The sequence below is a fragment of the Pinus tabuliformis genome, chromosome 6 (assembly GCF_031772625.1).
Source record: "Pinus tabuliformis cultivar Carrire ecotype Pingquan chromosome 6, CPIR1, whole genome shotgun sequence".
Taxonomy (NCBI): Eukaryota; Viridiplantae; Streptophyta; class Pinopsida; order Pinales; family Pinaceae; genus Pinus; species Pinus tabuliformis.
In genome coordinates this window covers 898417992-898432280 of record NC_142292.1, presented here as the reverse complement: position 1 = coordinate 898432280, position 14289 = coordinate 898417992, and positions in this window count along the sequence as shown.

Here is a 14289-nt window from a genome sequence, read left to right as displayed (position 1 = left end):
GACCTCCAGAATATGGAAAAAATTATCAAAACCACTCTCCTCTACTTAATGAAGGAAAATTCACCTTTTAAAGGCCTCTAGGTTCATGAAACCTCCTTGGGCTAGATTTGAGGTGAATTTGGTTGCTTCTAGTTAGGTTTGAATCTCAATCCTGTTGTTTCATGACACCTAGGGATAGGTTCTATGACCATCACATTAGTTTTAACAACAAAAACCATATAAAACCCATAAATACACTTTGGATAAGACATAACCGTAGGCAGTTCGCTAATCGGGTGGAGGCGGTTTGGCAGTTTCGTGTGACCAGTCGTGGTCTAACTGCAAGCTGCCACCTCCGCGGTCTTCCATGATGGTTCCGACTACCCTCGCGGTGACTGTTGACATGTGTTCGCATTCTCCTTGCGTGGTTAACTCTAGAAGCTTACCTTCGACTGCTCGCTCTCTAACCCTGACTTCATTCACATGCTAACTTTTTGGTTCCACTGCGGTTAGGGTGGTGGTAAACTGACTGATGGCTAAACTTTGATGCTCTAGCAATTCCCGATCACAGGGTTTCTGACACGGTTAGGCTGCCCGCACAGGCAACTGTGTATTGTAATGTTTTACAATGTATAAAATATGCTGAGAAGGGTTTAGAGCTAGGTTAGGTTTAAACATAGTTTGTAATGTTTTGTAATTACATTTAGGATGAGGGTTGGTATAAAGGGTTTTATCATAGGAATTAGGTCTTTAGGTTTAATATATGGTTTGGTGAATCATAGGTTTAGGTCTTAGGTATTTAGCAAAGGTTTGTAACGTATTTTAGATAGTTAGGGTTGCAACTTAGGAATTAGGTTTAATAGTGCATTTTGTAGATTAGGATTGGGGTTTACGTGTTGTTTGTAAAAACCCATGTACAAAATATTGTCACAATGTGATGAAACCAATTGCATATCGTTGACACAATCCACAGTTGCAAAGAAAATGCTGACGACATATTGAACCTCTTCCATGAATGACACCCATGTCGACACCAAATCCTGCAAGTCGAATGACAAGACACATGTCGTCGACCAATCCTGTGGAATTGTTGATGAACACAAGTCAACAGCCAGGTACAAACTCATATCAATTGAACACCATGAAAACCATAACATTACCTGAACAACCTAATCCATAACCAATACTATCAAAGCTAAACTGAATTGACGACAACACTGAATACTGATGACGAAACTTGGACACTTGTGCAATGATCTGAAGAGATCCTCCTAGATCATCACTACATACTCAAATATGAAATTTTCTATTATTTCCCCTGTACAATCCTTCACAGGCTACGCCTCCGCCCATCTAATCAAATACACAATCGTGGTGATGATGTACCATGCACTCGTCTTCTTTCCTGGAGGCTGAATTGGTCCTACAATGTTAATCGCCCACTTTTCGAATGGATGTAATGACATATGGGGATTGAAAGGTAGCTCATCCCTCCACGATCGCCTACCCATCCTCTAACATGTATCACATGCCTTACAATAAGCCTTGGAATCCTTAGAAATGTCGTCCACCACAACCCATCGCATAAAATCTTCTGCGTTGTTGCTTTTCCTACATAATGTCCTCCCATTACTCCTCCATGAGCTTTAGCAAGGATGTTGTTTCATTCAAAGTCAAGTACATAATGTCATAGAATCTCATCTGAGCCCATTTTATATAAATTCCCAGCAATGATAGAAAAGCCTGTCATGAACACCACTATCTCCTTCTTTTGTTGACTAGTATACCCTTCTGGAGCCGTCCCCGTGGTTAGAAAGTGTATGATATCTACAACACGTACTGCAAAGAGCTACGTGTTAGGCAATCCTTCCTCCAAATTAGTATTCTCCTCTCCTGTTTCAATGCACAACAGATGATTCGTTCCAACATTCAATTGTCATGGCTTCACAATAATTTTGAATTCATATTCCTGAAATAGCAACAACCATCTGCATATCTTCCCACCCAACACAGGCTTGTTAACCAAGTACTTTAATGCAAAATCGTCAGTATACATCTTAACTTGTCTTCCTAGCAAGTAGTGTCTAAACTTTTGGAGCATGTACACCATAAAAAAACCTTCGCACTCTATTGTTAAATAATTATTCTCAACTTTAGACAACTTCCTACTCACAAACGTTATAGGGTGATCCAATTCTCCCTCACCAGCCTGTGTTAGTATCACCTCAGGCGGAATACATGACACATCCACATGCACATGAAATTCCTTCTTCCAATGTGGGAAGACTAGGATCGGCGCGGTGACCATCTTTTCCTTCAGCACATCTAATCTTTGCTGACACTCTTCATTCAAACATAACGTAGCATCCTCCTTTAGCAACTTCTCCATCGGTGCGGTAATATGGGCATAGATTTTGATGAACTTTCTATAGTATCCAGCATGCCCCAATGTTGCACGCAGTTGTTTCATGCTTCTTGATGCCTCCAAATTAATTATAACCATGATCTTAGCAGGGCCTACCATCAAGCCTTGTCTTCATACCACATGACCCAACAAGATCCCAAAAGGGACACACAACACACATTTCTTTTAATTGAGCATGATATGGTACCTCTGGCATGTATCCAACATCAAGCGTAGACTAGCTACGTGGCGCTTTACCAACCGAAACACCGTCCAATCATCGAAGTATACCTCTAAAAACTTGTGAATGAAGTCCTTGAACGTTGTGATGACCACGCATGAAAAGATCTTCGATGCGTTCTTCAATCCAAAAGGAATCACAATATACTGAAAGGCATCACAATATATTTTTATCCTCTGCATGATCTTCATGATCCATTGGTACCTAGAGAACCCATCAATGAATGAATACGCTTCCTGACTGCTAACATTATCTAGCACTTCATCGATAAATAGAGTTGGAAAGGGATCATGTACATAGGATTCATTCAACTTCCTGAGATCTATGCATATCGTTATTTCATACTTTTTTTCTTGTCCTGAACTACCATTGGGCTTACCCAATCAGACTCTTCTACTGGTCCAATGATGCGTGCTGCAAGCATTTTATCTAACTCTAACCAGACCCTTTCTTTATAATTTCGGATTGAGGCAGTAAGGCCTCTATTTGATCGGCTTAGCATTTGGTTTTAGTGTAATTTTTATAACTCCAGGTCTCCTATTATCACCTTTAGGTCAGAGAACTTCGTAGGGAACAAGTCTTGGTATTCGCGGAGCAATTCAGCAACCTTACCTACTATTGCATCATCCTAGTAGTCCCCAATCTTTTCAAACTTTGGCTCCGCCTCCCTCCCAATGTTTACTTGTCTTGTTTTTAGTGGTGTGGTGATATCTGTATTTTCGATTTGGAGTACTTTAACTTCGCGGTGACCTTCAGTATCTACTATGTTGATTTTCCTTGGGTTTTCATCCTCTTCTTCAATAGTCACATTATAACACTCCAGGGTGTGGCTCAGCTGGGTGGTACAATCCAGTTGAATTAAGTCCAAGGGATCCTATGGTACTCTGAAGCAAATTGCCTTAACTTCCTACAATGCCTTGTTAATAATTTCAAACCCGTCCTCAAAGCTAAACGTCATCAAGAATCCCTATTGCAAAATGTCCCGTTCTTCAGTGCCATGAAAGAGCTCTGTTTCCAAGTACCAATTCATTGATATTACATCCAAATTATGTCAAAACAGATGTACCCATTTAGACTGAGGCTCTGCTCCATAAACCTTTGTCCATTTGGCCACGTGATCACACAGGTCATTCCTTCCATCATACTTCTCTGTTATCCATACTTGTGAGTGACCAAACCGTAATCTCATCATCTTTTTGTGCATGTGCCAATCATCAAAACTGTCTTTGTGCATAACCCACCATCTCACAGGCATAGCGCACAACACCCAATCCAAGGCCTGGAAGCGATGCTTCTCTGGAACTTCCCTTTCGAATGCATCCAAAAAGTTATTGACATTAGTTAGACCATCATAGTAAGGTAGATTTCTTACCTCTGATGATACACAGCGCAACGACTTGGTCGTCATATTACAGCATAGCGTAGATACTTCATGCAGTCGATTCTGTCAGTGCTCCAAATCCTCATTTGAATCTGGTGTGCAAGAACTTTCACTATCCCAAGCAATGCATCCATCTACTGTTGAATTCACCCAATCCTAATATCAAGCCGTTATCTTATGAATATGGTCCAAATCATCATCGCTTTCATAATCCCAGACTGGTTCAGTATAGTGCGGTCCTTCTACAGGGTCCAAGGGCACTACTACGTGGAGTGATTTCTTCTCAAATATCATCTTCCACTTCTTCAAATTTATTACCCCATTCATGTTAGTGGCCCAATTGATCCCAAGGAGCACAAGGTAGGGATTGTTGTCATCCATAATCTCTATCACTTCAAAATTTGCCAATGCACTCACACCCTAAATATCAACTATCACTCCTTGCAATCTTCACATGGGGATGATTTTCTACTGATTTTCCATCCTTAACTGAATCAGAGCCCAGTGCAGTATAGGTCTCCCCATCCTTTTGCATGTCTGTTTAGGCAGAACATTCACATCCAACCCCAGGTCCAGAATTACTTGGTCCATCTCTTATTCTCCTATTTGCATAGTGAGCCTCATCTCACACCCCATTCTTTCCTTATGCTTACCAATCTTCCTGACTACGCATAGTCCATCAAGAGAGTTTTCATTCCCAATCAGTTTCTATAGTCCTTTCATAACCTTCATGTCGCATAATAGCTTAATACAGGTCTGCAAGAAAGTAGTAAGCATGGAAAGGTCCATCTCTTTATCTTGCTTATCCTGACTTCCTGAGGTAGAGGCCTCAACGAAGTTTTACTTATCTTTCAGAAATGTTTCCCATGCATGCCTCAGATCAAACTTGAACTCCTTTTTTGGAGCTCTACAGACCCATTCAATTTCTTCAAGCTGCTTCCCCTTGTCTTCACCAGCCGTAATCTCACTTTGCAGCACAATATTTACCCTGTGATCCTCTTCACAAGGCTCGACCATCATCATCTGCAGGTTCTAAGTTGGTTGCACCCCCTTTTCACTTATCTTAGCCAACAATACCGATAAATATTCAGTTGTGTGGTTGAACTGAGTACAATAGTAGCATGACATATGTGTCGGATTCGAGGAGTCTCATGCATAGTGTCTCGGTCCTCCACCGTTGTAACAAATGACGTATCCCTGACCTATACTAGGTCCTCATCCACCTCAGCCTTGTCTGTGCCCCAGATATTTGCCTTGCGTTCACCCAACACCTTGGTCCAGAGGCCAGGTTTCTGCCTACACCCTATATGCAGGTGTTCTATACATCATTAACTCATAACTAGGGAAATTGTGCTCATCATGACCCATCGATTGATAGAATTTGCAGAAGAGTTTTTGCAGTGTCTGTACGAATTTCTGTAGTAAATGGAAATTGTTTGTCACATGTTTTTTAGGTACTTGACAGATAGAACACCATAGTGTGGGCCCTGTACTTGGCCCTACTGGAGCTTCTAGCCTTAGAGGGATTGGCTCCCCTGCTACAACATAATTTGCAAAGACTGGACATTGATCTTTGTCATGCCCCTGACTTTTTCACTTCAGGCACCAAACTTCTTCACGCACTTTTGGCTGAGTTGTTCTATCTTTCTTTAGAGTCTGCATTTCTAGGCAAATGTTCTGCAACTACGCATGAATCTATTGAACCCCCAAATTAGCATCTTGCATCAGTGTCTCATTTAATCTCATCACAATTTCCAAAGCTTCCGCTTGGGTCCCAATCTTTTACTGTGATAGCACAACCCTGAGATGAGACAGGGGCAAAGACACAAACCATTCACGGTGCTACCCATTTGTTAGATCCATGTTAGCTTCGTGGATTGTACACTTCAATCTTTGATCCAGATCCCAGGGTGTCTTGCCAAGTTTCATCATGATCTCTTTGAATCCCACAATCGACTGCATTTCCGACTTAGGTCTATTGAATTCCTTATTCAACACGGTCTGGATATTTGCCAACACAGACGTCAGGTTTCAGTGTAGTACTTAAGGTACCACGTTAGCATACGATCTTGTAAAGCACTAACCAACGTTTCTTTCTTCATTTGATCATCCGTGATACCCTAATCTTCCCATACAGCCTTCGCGATGAACCAAAATTGGTCTGGATCCTCATTTCCCAAACCCTTGAACATAGGTAGCTTTACTGAGTTCGCCATACTGAATGGTGGCAGAGGTGGCGGTGGTGTAGGCGAAGGTGTATGCAGTGGAGGTGAAGATGGAGGCGGTGTGGGTGGATGAGGTATTCATGGGAACCCTTGCTTTATCAACTGAACAATGCTTTGTAGAGAAGCTTGTGCTGCTTCCTCGTTGTCAATCAGAGGAGGTTCAATCAACAGGCTATATTAAGGACCTATTTTCCCTTTGTTCCTGAAGGTCTTTCCACTTCACGTAGCCCCAAACATCAAGGTAGCTACATAAACCACTTTTCACACAAGAGAATCTTAATCCAGGTATTTAAAGACTTTAAATGCTTACCTCGTGGCCCCTTGAAGAAGCACCAGTCTGCTTCGTTGTAGCTAACCGAGGTATTAACCGTGAACTCTGTCATGAACCCTCCTATGATACGATCGAGCCAATGATCGATAATGCGTGCGAGCTTATCTTTAGAGGCTTCTAATCTCTACACTAACTACAGGGTGTAGACTATTGGACTCTCAAGCATCCACATTCCTTGGCCATCTGCCAATTTGGCGATCCACTTATACAACTCAACCAGGAAGGAATAGAAGAAGATCTTGTGTATCTCTATGTATAGATATATGTCCAACCACTGTTCTTTCGTCAGCACAGATTCCTATTCTCTTTTGCTATGAATTCGTGGATCTTCCCATCCAACCAGTCTTTGATCTCCTTCTTAGTTGGATTCCAGTGATGTGACATCACACATCTCTTTATGTAGATCCAGATCCTAGCAATACAACCATTCATTCGATTGATTGGCCCTAATCCAAATTTAATGTTAATTAGCCAAGCAAATCTATACACTACTGGCCCTTTCAGCATCAATCTGTGGAGCGTGGACTGATGTCTAACCCGAAGCAGTATGGGGGGATGCAGGTCCCAAGTTTCTACACCATGATATGGTAGTGATGTCATTTTATACCCTAACCCTTCCTTTGTGAAAACTGATAAGCTTTTTATGGCTTATCGATATACTTTTGTTATTCAGATTCGAGAGCTTTGCGAAGGTCTGTGATCATCCTTCGTGTACCCTAAATAGGTGAGTCAAACACTTACGCACCTATGTAATTACTGTTACTGCTATATTTACCCTGATTAGCTAAAGTAGTGGGTAACCTCAACATGAATTATGATTATCTTTGCGTAAACATATATTCTTACTTGTGTTCATATGACAAAGTAAAACACATAGATTCATGCATCAATACAGTATTAAATCATAAACCCAATATTCAACATAACATAATCGCATACATTCATAACAGAAGTAAAATAGCTCATACACATGTAATTCCAAAATAATTCTCTTTATTGATGTTCAGATCTGTTTTATAGACCCTAACGACCCTTTGCACACAACTGCAGGGGTCCATGCACTCAACTACAGAATTCTACCCTAGCCCTCTATGCACATAGCTGAAAAGCCTCTTTCCTACACTAAGACTCTTTGCTTTTAGCTATCACAGACCCATTACATCAATGATTCTTCAAAACATGTCTAACTGAACTAAAACCTCCTTAGACTCTTCTAAGACTTCCCTTTTTATACAATCCCATGGTTTTTGGACCAAGGGTGGATCTCGTAAAGCCAACACAAGTTACATAAACTAAGGGCAGAAACCCTTGATGAATCTTTACATCTTCTCATTTAGCAACCACAAAATGCGGATACTTTACATTCTTTATACAAAACTTGGGCCTTTAACCCCAAAACTTGGGCTTTTAATCCCAAAATTGACCCTAGGGGACCCATTCCCAACAAGATTCTTTGATTACAGCGACTTAACAATAATTTTAAACTTTATCTTTTTGTGGTGTTCAAATTAAGTTTGAATGATCTGGAGATCAAAATTTTGCTCAAAAATTAACGTTCCCAAAATCTTTCAAAACTGGAATCAAGTCTTAATGTTGTCATTCTGAGTCCAACGACACTTGAATCACCTCAATTTGATGTTGTATGACAAAGTTATGATGCTCTGAATTTTTCAGTGCAATAACTAAAAAATGTGTAGGTGGGATGACTGGGATGTTGACTGGGCAGTCCATACTACTAATGTCATGTTGATGTCAAAGTACCAATTAGGCATATGGGACCAGCCATAGCTCACCCCGTTTCAAGATCATACAGGCATAGGTGGTCAAATATTATTGGTTCTTTTTATGTTTGATGTCCCAATAGGAGGGAGCCACGTGGCCCAATCGGAGGTTTCCACATGGTGCCTCCACACTGGTTAAAATTTTTGTTATGGTCAGATGGCCTTGGCATGGTTTGATTGGGTAACCTTCTAATACCTATGCCAACACCTTACAACTCTCCGACGGGTATTTCTTACCCATATACTCCTACATGCCCATTTAAAATTTATGTATGTCATGTTTGAGGAGGGCAGCCGAAGGGTGAGCCCTAGCCCCCAGTCATGTGTATCTCCAAAGAACCATTGTGATAATCCAAAGGAGAGGGGCTAGGAACTAATCCCAACCCCTGGTCATGGCCACCACCATAAGACCCTGGCGCTGATGGAGCAGAGGGCTCGGGGACCAGCGCTTGGACCTAGGCCACGTTGATGGTACATAACCTTTGGCAGAGAAATTGAGGGCTAGTGCGGCAAGGGCGGAAGGCTAGACCTAGTCCCCGACCACATCAACCTCACATGATAGACATCCCAGAGAAAAATATTCCAAGGCTAGCGGAGGCGGACTGTTGGCCTAGCCCTCGGCCGTATGGCACCCGTGTGGCCTGGTTTAACACATAAGGGTTATTGGGAGAATTAAATAAGCAACAAAATGCACCATATTCAGGTGAATTTGTCACCTCCTGAGCAGTTTAACAGGCGTATTTGTCGCTTTGTTTGCAGGTTGATCCAATTTATAGGATGAATAAAAGAAGAAACTTGGGAGAGCCATAAATTGATGATTTTTTGGTCTTTTTGAGCCCTAGAAGAAGCCAGATAGGGGTGTTTGGACATTTTGAATCCAATGAAAGCCTTTGTTTACTAATTGGAGCACTTATGGAAGGAATTTTTGTAGGTATGAGTCTATGGGTGTCAGGGAAAATTAGTGGTTTGAAGCAGTTTTTGAAGGCTTTTAAGCATGGAGAGGACCTTGTAGGGGTTTTCCTGCATTCATAAGTTATCTTCAACAACTATGAATTCTATGGTGCAACTCATGTTTTTATTTTCTCATTAGGTCTTTTTGAGGAAAACTCTCTTTTATTACTTCAATGTGGAATTGTTGTACATGTATGCTCATTTTTAGATTTAGTACAGGGCCTTGATGTGAAAGCCCTTTTCTTGTTGATTGTTTCATGACTAGATGTAGGTTTTCATGCTTTTTAGAGTGAGTTTTCTTTGTAGGAGAATGTTTCCTTGAAGGGGAAACTAGCCACTGATTTGTAAACACATTTCATGTACTCTTTTATCATTGAAATGTATGGACCTGTCTAGTTGTGTTTGCAGGCCTGAAGATGTAGCCCAGTAGGGGTGAACCTTATCACCAAATTATGTTTTGTCTCTCTTCTTGTTTTCATTTATGAGTTTCATGATGATATGTTTCTTGGTTATACTTCACATCAAAACAAACTTATTATCCTTGAAGAGACCATAAAACTTGTTTTTTTCATAAGACCCATTTTTACTTGCAAAGCATTAGACGAAAGCCATTTTTTAGGAAGGAAAAGTTATCCTCAAATTTCATATCAATTGGTATTAGAGTTGATTTTGACCAAGTTGTAGGTATGGGAAATAATCTTGAAAGCCTCCAAGAGCTAGAGGAGATGAATTTGTCTCTTCGAATGGAGAATGTTAAATTGAGGAGATTGCTTGTCAAGTTCTTGAAGAGGAGAAGATGCATATGCTCCTTTAGTTGCAACATGTGCTTGATGAACAAGTTGGTGAAAGTTCCCACTCATAAACAAAAAATAATTCTTCCAAAGTTAAACCAATTTGTGGGCATGGTCTAAACACATGTTATGGACCTTATCTGGAGAATGATGCTTGCGAGTATTGTCAACATATAAATGATTCTCATTATATGGTTGTTGGTAAAACTAGGTGGCTTAAGTCATCTTCAAATTCGTCATTAGCATCTGAAGCAGAAAATATGGGTGGAAAATCTAAGGAGGTAATCAACATCTCTAGTTCAAATCCTTTAGTTTACGTTAATAACACATCTTTTGTAGCCTTTGAACAACATACTAAAGGAATTGTTATGAAGTTGCTAGCTCAAATGGGTTATGAAGGAGGAGGCCTCAGAACCAATGGCCAAGGTATTACAAATCCTATCGAGGTAAAATAAAGACCAGTATATGAAGGATTGGGTTATGGTCATAGAGAGTTTGGAGAGTGTTCTAAACTTTTTGAGGTGAAGAAATCATCAGATGATGATATGTCACACCAAGATGGTAGTGGTAATGGTATTTTGTCTCCCAAGAGAGATAATGATTCAAAGGACTTTTCATGTCATCATCCAACCCTCATCATCAAAATTACAACCCAAGGGACAAGTATAAATTTCATGAGAATTTTCCAAATGTTGGTAATTTTCATTATTTTTGGGACATGTATCCTTGTAATTTTTGTAATGCAATTAACCATTATGTGGATGATTGTGAGAAACACAAAGTGATGGTAAAAAAAATGAACCAAATTCTTGGCATCAAGCATGAAGAACCTCCATCAAGTTTGAATACTTCCTTGTTGATGGGCAAGTGTAAGTACCTTTGTACCCATTATAGCATGAATGGGCAGGGGAATGAAATGTGTTAGAAAATTCATCCAAAACTTCTTCCCAAGAAGGATAAATATGTTATGCAAACCAATGAAAGGGAATAAACAGGTCAAAAAGAGGATACTGACATAATTCCTAATGCAACCTTCAAAGCAAAGAAGATGCAGAAAGAGAATCCATAAGCCTAGGAGAGGAAAATATTGGTTAGACTATTTGTATAGTTTGTTGCTTTGTAAATTGTAAATGCTTCTTGTTCATTACCTGTTTTGGGTATTTTGTAAAGTGAAACAAGAAATAATCACTATTTGCAACAAGTATGTTTTTCATTGACATGTCATGTTATGTTGTCTTGTTTATGAGTCCAATCATTTGAGGACATTTTGGGATGAATAGTGTTTTTCATCTAATATGTCTACAATTGCATCATGTACTCATTGATACAAGTGTTCAAGATGAAGCTTGTTGTGAATGAAATATTTGATAAATATTCCATAAGAAATTACTATGTTTTTGTAGACAATGCCAAATGTGTCATTGAATTATTAGCCAGAGTAATTTTGTGTACAAGCATAGTTTGAGGAGGGTAAAGTAAAGTTTGAATCAGTGCATGACAAGCATTGAATTGTTTCTAATTTCCAAGATGGAAAGTCAAGGTTGTCTTAGAAAAGGGAACTTCATGATGAAGTTGCTTGAGCCATGAAATATGGGTTTCGAGAGAATGTTCAAATTCCATCCATCGACGTTTTTTTTCCTGCATGGTTTTAAGAATTGTGGCTCGATTCTTGACAGGAAGGTGAGGACTTCACGCAAAAGGTAGGTGGAGTACCTTGATTGGAGCTTGAAGGAAACAATTAAAAATAGAACATTAAGGATTGAGATTTAGGACGTTTTGAGCATTTTTCTCATTTTTTAGTAGGAGAAGATAAAGTTTTGGATTCCAAAAGCTCCTAGTGGGGAGGTATGATTCAGAGATCAAAATTTTGGTCAAAAATGAAAGTGCTCAGTATCTTTCAAAACTAGTGTCAAGTCGTACTGTTCATTGTTCTGATTCCATTGACACTTGAATCGCCTCAATTTGATGTAGTATGAGAAAGTTATGATGCTCTGAAGTTTTTGTCTCAACAAATAAAAAATTATCAAGTGGGCTGATTGGGCTGCTGACTGGGAAGTCCATACTTCTGATGTCATGATGAGGTCAACATGCCAACTGGGCATACAGAACCAACCACAACTTACCACATGTTGGGATCGTACATGCACAGGTGGTTGAATATGATTGGTTCTTTTTATTTATGGTGGCCCAATGTGAGGCTGTAACATGGCCTAATAGGAGGCCACAACCTGGCACCTGCACAATGGCTAATTTTTTTTTTTATGGTCAGATTCCTCAGCAAGGTTCGATTGGGTGATCTACCAATGCATAGTCCATTGCCTTACCAACTCTCCTATGGGTATTTCTTACCCCTATACTCCTCTGCACCTGTTTAATATTTTTTTGTATGGAGCATTTGGAGAGAGGGGTCAGGTGATAAGCCTCAACCATCGGTCATGTGTATATCCATAAAACCATGTCAAAGGCACAAAGGAGAGGGCCTAGGCACTAAGCCCAACCCCCATTCATGGCCACCTCCATAAGACCCTAGCGCAAACAGAGCGGAGGGCTCATGGACCAACCCTAGGCCCCAAGCCACATTGTTGGTACGTAATCTTTGACATAGAAATTGATGGCTAGCATAGCAGGGGTGAGAGGTTAGCCCTGACCCTTAGCCACATCAATCCCATATGAGCATCAACTTAGAGATCAAGGTACCAAGGTCGGTGGGGGAGGATCGCTGGCCCAACCCTTGGTTGTATGGCACCCATGTGGCCCTGGTTTAGTGCATAACGATTATTGGATGAATTAAGGGAGTGATAGAATGCAACAGATGAGTGTGAATTTGTCGCCTCCCAAGCAGTTTAAAGGGTGGATTTGTCACTCAGTTTGTAGGTTGATCCAATTTGGAGGACAAATAACAGAAGAAACTTGGGAGAGCCATAACTTGATGCAGTTTTGGTATTTTTGAGACCAAGAAGAATCGAGATAGGGGTTTTTGGACATTTTCAATCTAATGGAAGACTTTGTTTATTAATTGGAGCACATAGAGAATGGATTTTTACAAGTTTGAGTCTCCATGTGTGAGGGACAATCAGTTATTTGAAGACCTTTTTAAGGCTTTTGAGCATGGAGAGGACCTTGTAGGGGTTTTCATGCCTTCGCAAGTTGTCTGCACCAGCTGTGACTTATATGGTGCAACTCATGTTTGTCTTTTCTCATTATGTCTTTTTGATGAAAGCTCTCTTTAATACTTCAATGTGGAATTGTTGTACATCTATGCTCATTTTTAGATGGAGTACAGGGTCTTGATGCGAAATCCCATTTATTTTTACTGTTTCATGATTTATTGTATGCTATCATGCTTTTTAAAATGAGAGTTCTCTGCAGGAGAATGTTTCCTTGAAGGGGAAACTCTTTTATCACTGAAATCTATGGAGCGGTCTAGGTGTATTAGCAAGCACAGAGATGTAGCCCAAGAGGGGTGAACTCCGTCACCAAATTTTGTTTTGTCTTTATTCTTGTTTTCCTTTATGAGTTTCATGATGATACATTTCTTGTTTAAAGCTCACATGAAAACTAACTCATTATGCTTGAAGAGACCATACAACTTGCATTTTTCATAAGACCCATTTTTACTTGCGAAGCGTCAGAAGATGGTTATTTTTTACGAAGGAAAATTTATCCTCGAATTTTATATCATTGAAGGGCATGTAATTGAATTGAAATTTTGATAGCATGTGTTGTGGGAAGGCAAGCGACCTTTCCCTGTTTTAGAATATAACCATTATTTTAATGGAATAGAGTAGATAACTACGTTTTTAATGGAATAGAGTAGATACATTTGAAAAGATACAATGATAAAGCATATTAAACTGCATATAAGCATGAACACATGAGGATCATGTGTATTTTTAAACCTTATTTAGCTGATTTTGTGGCCTGCTGCCATGGGTTTTTAAAGACTTTGAGGTTAGATTTTGAAAAGTGCATACATATTTTTTATTACATGTATGTATTTTTATTATAGCACTTTGTTGAATTCCTTATTGTCATTTCTTAGATTATTAACTTAATTTCAATGACCAAAAAATTAATTTTGGTTGAATCAGAAGTAAATGATGTCCTTTTTCCACATTCAAAGTAACTCCATGAAAGAGTCAACTCAGAAAAATGATACTAAGGTTTAACAAAACAACAATCCATATCCATCCATAATATCATTG